An 8918-nucleotide genomic window follows, 5' to 3' on the forward strand; every position below is an offset into this window, starting at 1 on the left:
ATTTGTATTCACCCCCCCCCCCTTTTACTCTGATACCCCCCAACTAAAATCTAGTGGAACCAACTGCCTTCAGAAGTCCCCTAATTAGTAAATAGAGTCCACCTGGGTGTCATTTAACCACTTTAAGCCCCCGTTCACACTGGGGGCGACCTGTCAGGTGGACCCGTTCTAATAGGAGCGACACAAGTCGCTCCGACTTAGAAAAAGGGTCCGGAGCTTCTTTGGGGCGACCCGGAGCGACCTGCATTGACTTCAATGTTATGAAGTCCGTGCCGGCCGCTCCGAGGTCGCGGTGCGAGTAGCGTGCCGCGACTTCTGTGGTCGCCTGGGGAAGTCGGATCGCCCCAGTGTGAACGGGGGCTTAGACCGGGGTCTATTTTTGACACTTGTTGTTTACAAGCTAAAATCGTTTTTTTTATTTTTTTGCTAGAAAACTTAGATCCCCCAAACATTATATATATATATTTAGCAGAGACCCTAGAGCAGTGATGGCGAACCTTGGCACCCCAGATGTTTAGGAACTACATTTCCCATGATGCTCATGCACTCTGCAGTGCAGTTGAGCATCATGGGAAATGTAGTACCAAAACATCTGGGGTGCCAAGGTTCACCATCACTGCCCTAGAGCAGTGATGGCAAACCTTAATACCCCAGATGTTTTGGAACTACATTTCCCATGATGCTCATGCACTCTGCAGTGTAGTTGAGCATCATGGGAAATGTAGTTCCAAAACATCTGGGGTGCCAAGATTCGCTGTCACTGCCCTAGAGAATAAAATGAAGATCGTTGCAATATGTTTTATCACACCGTATTTGCGCAGCGGTCTTCCAAACGCAATTTTTTTGTAAAAAAATTCACTTTTTTGAATTAGAAAATAAGAAAACAGTAAAGTTAGCCCAATTTGTTTTCATAATGTGAACGACAATGTTACGCCGAGTAAATAGATACCCAACATGTCATGCTTCAAAATTGCGCACGCTCTCGGAATGGCGACAAACATTGGTACTTAAAGTGGAGTTCCGGCCTATTTTTGCAACTTTAGTTATTCCTGGAGTGCTCGCTATGCTGATCAACAATTGAGCATTTCAAATTTTTTTTGGGGGTCCCTTACCTTATTTTCAGGGCATTTTTGATTGTACTTCCTCCTTCTCCATACTCTGTGACCACGGCCACCGACATCACTTCCGCCTTTGCATTGCATCCTGGGAGCTGTTTGTCATCACTCCCAGGAGGCTGGAATCAGGAAGAACTCCCAGAACACTCCCTGGAATCAGGAAGAACTCCCAGAACACTCCCTGGAATCAGGAAGAAGGACACAGCAGATTACACTGCGGCTTCAGATGCCCACATCCAAGATGGCCGCGCCCAGACAGCGTTTTTAAAAGTAAGATTTTGACCAAAATCCAATACTGTACACCTTGTAAGTATGAGAATAGCGGTTCTGTAAAGGGTCGATGGATTAGTATTATAGGGGTATTTTTAGTTAAAAAAGGTATTTGAGGCCAGAACTCCGCTTTTAAAATCCTCATAGGCGACATTTTAAAATTTTCTACAGGTTACCAGTTTAGAGTTACAGAGGAGATCCAGGGCTAGAATTATTGCTCTTGCTCTATCGATCGCGGCGATACCTCACATGTGTGGTTTGAACACCGTTTACATATGTGGGTGGGACTTCAGTATGCGTTCGCTTCTGCGCGTGAGCTAACGGGGACATTTATTTATTTTCTTTTTTTTCCTATTTATTTTATTTACTATTTTTTCTTTTCACACCGTTTTTTATATAAAAAAAAAACTGATCATTTTTATTCCTATTAGAAGGAATGTAAACATTCCTTGTAATAGAAATAGGCATGACAGGTCCTCTTTATTGTGAGATCTGGGGTCAAAAAGACCTCACACCTCACAACTACACTACAAAAAAAAAATTGAAAAAGAAATCGGCCCTTTAAACCGGTTGCTAGGCAACGACATTTGACGTCGCTCTGGTCCTCCAAGACCATAGAGTCGAGTGAGAGCCATCTTGCCCTCACTCGACTTCCTGTCTCAGAATATCCTGGACCGGATTGTTTTCCTCTCTGCCGACGGGTCCGGTAAGTGGGCAAAACGGCCACGACACGGCGGGAGGGGGGTACCTTTTCCACCGCACTGTAAGGGTGATCCTGTGGCGAATCCGCCACTGGGACCACCCTTACCTGAAAGCCGACTGCCCGCCGTTTAAAAAAATTCTGGGGTTATGGCAGCTATCTGCTGCCATAACCCCGGTATTTAACTTTAAACGGCCAACGTAAATAGTCGTTAGGCGGTCGGTAAGTGGTTTATCTTAGTATAAATACAGCTGTTCTGTGAAGCCCTCAGAGGTTTTGTTTGAGAACCTTAGTGAACAAACAGCATCATGAAGGTCAAGGAACACACCAGACAGGTCAGGGATAAAGTTGTGGAGAAGTTTAAAGCAGGGTTAGGTTATAAACAAAATATCCCAAGCTTTGAACATCTCACGGAGCGCTGCTCAATCCATTATCCAAAAATGGAAAGAGTATGGCACAACTGCAACCCTACCAAGACATGGCCGTCCACCTAAACTGACCGGCCGGGCAAGGAGAGCATTCATCAGAGAAGCAGCCAAGAGGTCCATGGTAACTCTGGAGGAGCTGCAGAGATCCACAGCTCAGGTGGGAGAATCTGTCCACAGGACAACTATTAGTCGTGAGGCTCCACAAATCTGCCCTTTATGGAAGAGTGGCAAGAAGAAAGCCATTGGTGAAAGAAAGCCATAAGAAGTCCAGTTTGCAGTTTGTGAGAAGCCATGTGGGGGGACACAGCAAACATCGGGAAGAAGGTGCTCTGGTCAGATGAGACCAAAATTGAACTTTTTGGCCTAAAATTAAAACGCTATGTGTGGCAAAAAACTAACACTGCACATCACCCGGAACACACCATCCCCACTGTGAAACATGGTGGTGGCAGCATCATATTGTGGAGATGTTTTTTTTCAGCAGGGATAGGGAAGCTGGTCAGAGTTGATGGGAAGATGGATGGAGCCAAATACAGGGCAATCTTAGAAGAAAACCTGTTAGAGTCTGCAAAATACTTGAGACTGGGGCGGAGGTTCACCTTCCAGCAGGACAAAGACCTGAAACATACAGCCAGAGCTACAATGGAATGGTTTTCATGAAAGCATATTCATGTGTTAGAATGGCCCAGTCAAAGTCCAGACCTAAATCCAATTGAGAATCTGTGGCAAGACTTGAAAATTGCTGATCACAGACGCTCTCCATCCAATCTGACAGAGCTTGAGATATTTTGCAAAGAAGAATGGGCAAAAATGTCCTTCTCTAGATGTGCAAAGCTGGTAGAGACATCCCCAAAAAGACTTGCAGCTGTAATTGCAGGGAAAGGGGGTTCTACAAATTATTGACTCAGGGGGGTGATTACAAATGCAGCCACACTTTTCACATAAATATTTATTTGTAAAACATTTGGAAAACCATTTATCATTTTCCCTCCACTTCACAATTATGTGCCACTTTGTGTTGGTCTATCACATAAAATACCAATAAAATACATTTACGTTTTTCTTTGTAACATGACAAAATGTGGAAAATTTCAAGAGGGTATGAATACTTTTTCAAAGCACTGTGTGTGTATATGTATGTATGTATATATATATATATATATATATATATATATATATATATATATATAGGTCCCCCTGATAATGTATGTTCCAGAGAGCTGGCGGTGGTGACAACCTTTATACACATTGGGATGAGCAGACATCCCAGTGTCCAGGAACAGGCACCATTTTAATAATGAGTCCTCCAGGCCTGGCTGGGCGTGACTGTGACACCACCCAGATCCCCGTCATCACTGGCTGCTAGGAAGCTGACTGCCATCAACAGATGACGTTATGTGGCCAAGCTGCGTGACATCATTGGTTGCTATGGTGCTGACTGCACTCTGAACATTATATCCCCACGACCACTGCAATCATTACATTATGTATCCCTGACCTCTGCACTCTGCACAATATATACCCCTCACCCCTGCACTCTGTATATTAAATACCCCTAACCCCTCCACTATGTACACTATATACCCCTGACCACTGCACTCTTTACATGATATACCCCTGCACTATGTATATTATATACTCCTGACCTCTGCAGTCTGTACATTATATACTCCTGGCCTCTGCACTCTGTACATTATATACTCCTGTACTCTGTACATTATATACCCCTGACCCCTGCACTCTGTACATTATATACTCCTAACCTCTGCACTCTGTACATTATATACTCCTGACCATTGCATACTGTACATTTTATACCCCTGACCCCTGCTCTCTGTACAATATATACTCCTGTCTCTGCACTCTGCACATTATATATCCCTCACCCCTGCACACTGTACATTATATACTCTTGACCACTGCACTTTGTACATTATATACCCCTGACCTCGGCACACTGTACACTATATACTCCTGACCACTGCACACTGTGCATTATATACTCCTGAACTCTGTACATTATATCCCCACGACCACTGCAATCATTACATTATGTATCCCTGACCTCTGCACTCTGCACAATATATACCCCTCACCCCTGCACTCTGTATATTAAAAACTCCTAACCCCTCCACTATGTTCACTATATACCCCTGACCACTGCACTCTTTACATTATATACCCCTGCACTATGTATATTATATACTCCTGACCTCTGCAGTCTGTACATTATATACTCCTGTACTCTGTACATTATATACCCCTCACCCCTGTACTCTGTACATTATATACCCCTGACCTCTGCACACTGTACATTGTATACTCTTGACAACTGCACTTTGTACATTATATACCCCTGACCTCTGCACACTGTACATTATATACTCCTGACCACTGTACACTGTGCATTATATACTCCTGAACTCTGTACATTTTATACTCCTTACCTCTGCACACTGTACCTTATATACCTTTGCATTCTGTACATTACATACCCCTGAACTCTGCACTCTGTACATTACATGCTCCTGACCCCTGCACTTTGTACATTACATACTCCTGACCCCTGCACTCTGTACATTACATACTCCTGACCCCTGCACTTTGTACAATACATACTCCTGACCCCTGAACTCTCTACATTACATACCCTGCACTCTATATGGTTTATTGTACATTATATACCTCTCACCAAAGTGTTCAACGTCTTCAGAGAAGTCAGAACAGATCGCCCATGGAACTTTTTTGGAGGTCATAAAAACACCAAAGTGTAAAACTCAACATTCTTTATTAGAACATAGAAAATAAGGTTTATGACCTCCATAAAAGTCCCATGGGAACTCTGTTCTGACTTCTCTGGAGGTGTTCTTGGGATGGAAATATATTTACCTCTGAACTCCACATTTATTATTCATTGTCTCCACAGTAGCTGGTTGCTGAGCAGTCCCTGAGCAGTGACATGACGCTCTTCTTTAGGTAAGCTCAGACATATGTTTTGTTCTCTGTCTGTGTTCTGTCTGTCTTTTGTCTGTGTTCTGTCCATGTTCTCTGTGTTCTGTCTGTGTTCTGTCTGTGTTCTCTGTGTTCTTTCTGTGTTCTGTTTGTGTTCTGTCTGTGTTCTGTCTGTGTTCTCTGTATTCTGTCTGTGTTCTGTCCGTGTTCTCTGTGTTCTGTCTGTGTTCTCTGTGTTCTGTCTGTGTTCTCTGTATTCTGTCTGTGTTCTGTCCGTGTTCTCTGTGTTCTGTCTGTGTTCTGTCTGTGTTCTCTGTATTCTGTCTGTGTTCTGTCCGTGTTCTCTGTGTTCTGTCTGTGGTCTCTGTGTTCTGTCTGTGTTCTGTCTGTGGTCTCTGTCTTCTCTGTGTTCTGTCTGTGTTCTGTCTGTGTTCTGTCTGTGTTCTGTCTCTGTTCTGTCTGTGTTCTGTCCGTGTTCTCTGTGTTCTGTCTGTGTTCTGTCTGTGGCCTCTGTGTTCTGTCTGTGTTCTGTCCGTGTTCTCTGTGTTCTGTCTGTGTTCTGTCTGTGTTCTGTCTGTGGTCTCTGTGTTCTGTCTGTGTTCTGTCTGTGGTCTCTGTCTTCTCTGTGTTCTGTCTGTGTTCTGTCTCTGTTCTGTCTGTGTTCTGTCCGTGTTCTCTGTGTTCTGTCTGTGTTCTGTCTGTGGTCTCTGTGTTCTGTTTGTGTTCTGTCTGTGTTCTGTCTGTGTTCTGTTTGTGTTCTGTCTGTGTTCTCTGTGTTCTGTCTGTGTTCTGTCTGTGTTCTCTGTGTTCTGTCTGTGTTCTGTCTGCGTTCTCTGTATTCTTTCTGTGTTCTGTTTGTGTTCTGTCTGTGTTCTCTGTGTTCTGTCTGTGTTCTGTCTGCGTTCTGTCTGTGTTCTGTCTGTGTTCTGTCTGTGTTCTCTGTATTCTGTCTGTGTTCTGTCCGTGTTCTCTGTGTTCTGTCTGTGGTCTCTGTGTTCTGTCTGTGGTCTCTGTCTTCTCTGTGTTCTGTCTGTGGTCTCTGTGTTCTATGTGTTCTGTCTGTGTTCTGTCTCTGTTCTGTCTGTGTTCTGTCCGTGTTCTCTGTGTTCTGTCTGTGTTCTGTCTGTGGCCTCTGTGTTCTGTCTGTGTTCTGTCCGTGTTCTCTGTGTTCTGTCTGTGTTCTGTCTGTGTTCTGTCTGTGGTCTCTGTGGTCTCTGTGTTCTGTCTGTGTTCTGTCTGTGTTCTGTCTGTGTTCTGTCCGTGTTCTCTGTGTTCTGTCTGTGTTCTGTCTGTGGCCTCTGTGTTCTGTCTGTGTTCTGTCCGTGTTCTCTGTGTTCTGTCTGTGTTCTGTCTGTGGCCTCTGTGTTCTGTCTGTTGCCTCTGTGTTCTGTCTGTGGTTTCTTTATTTTCTGTGTTTTCTGTGTTCTGTCTGATTTCCCCGTACACCCCTGACCTCCCCTGACCTCCCTGCAAACCCCTGATCTCCCCACACACCCCTGATCTCCCCACACACCTCTGACCTCCCTGCAAACCCCGGATCTCCCTGCAAACCCCTGATCTCCTCGCACACCCCTGATCTCCCCATACACCCCTGATCTCCCCATACACCCCTGATCTCCCGCACACCCCTGATCTCCCCGCACACGCCTGATCTCCCCACACACCCCTGATCTCCCCACACACCCCTGATCTCCTTACATACCCCTGTTCTCCCCACACACCCCTGATCTCCCTGCAAACCCCTGATCTCCCTGCAAACCCCTGATCTCCCTACGCACCACTGTTCTCCCCATACACCCCTGATCTCCCCACACACCCCTGTTCTCCCCACACACCCCTGATCTCCCTGCAAACCCCTGATCTCCCTGCAAACCCCTGATCTCCTCACACACCCCTGATCTCCCTACACACCACTGTTCTCCCCATACACCCCTGATCTCCCCATACACCCCTGATCTCCCCACACACCCCTGATCTCCCTACACACCCCTGATCTCCCTACACACCCCTGATCTCCCTACACACCCCTGATCTCCCCACACACCCCTGATCTCCCTACACACCCCTAATCTCTCCCCGCACACCCCTGATCTCCCCGCACACCCCTGATCTCCTTACACACCCCTGATCTCCCCTCACACCCCTGATCTCCTTACACACCCCTGATCTCCCTACACACCCCTGATCTCCCCGCACACCCCTGACCTCCCTACACACCCCTGATCTCCTTACATGGTCTCTGTGTTCTGTCTGTGTTCTGTCTGTGTTCTCTGTGTTCTGTCTGTGTTCTCTGTGTTCTGTCTGTGGTTTCTTTATTTTCTGTGTTCTGTCTGATCTCCCCGTACACCCCTGATTTCCCCGTACACCCCGGATCTCCCTACACACCCTTGACCTCCCCTGACCTCCCTGCAAACCCCTGATCTCCCCACACACCCCTGATCTCCCTGCAAACCCCTGATCTCCCTACACACCCCTGATCTCCCCATACACCCCTGATCTCCCCACACACCCCTGATCTCCCTACACACCCCTGATCTCCCTACACACCCCTGATCTCCCCACACACCCCTGATCTCCCTACACACCCCTAATCTCTCCCCGCACACCCCTGATCTCCCCGCACACCCCTGATCTCCTTACACACCCCTGATCTCCCCTCACACCCCTGATCTCCTTACACACCCCTGATCTCCCTACACACCCCTGATCTCCCCGCACACCCCTGACCTCCCTACACACCCCTGATCTCCTTACATGGTCTCTGTGTTCTGTCTGTGTTCTGTCTGTGTTCTCTGTGTTCTGTCTGTGTTCTCTGTGTTCTGTCTGTGTTCTCTGTGTTCTGTCTGTGGTTTCTTTATTTTCTGTGTTCTGTCTGATCTCCCCGTACACCCCTGATTTCCCCGTACACCCCGGATCTCCCTACACACCCTTGACCTCCCCTGACCTCCCTGCAAACCCCTGATCTCCCCACACACCCCTGATCTCCCTGCAAACCCCTGATCTCCCTGCAAACCCCTGATCTCCCCGCACACACCTGATTTCCCTACACACCCCTGATCTCCCTACACACCCCTGACCTCCCTGCAAACCCCTGATCTCCCCACACACCTCTGACCTCCCTGCAAACCCCTGATCTCCCCACACACCCCTGATCTCCCCATACACCCCTGATCTCCCCGCACACCCCTGATCTCCCCGCACACCCCTGATCTCCCTACACACCCTTGATCTCCCCACACACCCCTGATCTCCTTACATACCGCTGTTCTCCCCATACACCCCTGATCTCCCCACACACCCCTGATCTCCCTGAAAACCCCTGATCTCCTCACACACCCCTGATCTCCCCACACACCCCTGATCTCCCTACACACAACTGTTCTCCCTACACATCACTGATCTCCCCACACACCCCTGATCTCCCCACACACCCCTGATCTCCTTACATACCCC

This window comes from Pelophylax lessonae, assembly GCF_965119305.1.
Source record: "Pelophylax lessonae genome assembly, chromosome: 11".
In the NCBI taxonomy this organism is placed as follows: Eukaryota; Metazoa; Chordata; class Amphibia; order Anura; family Ranidae; genus Pelophylax; species Pelophylax lessonae.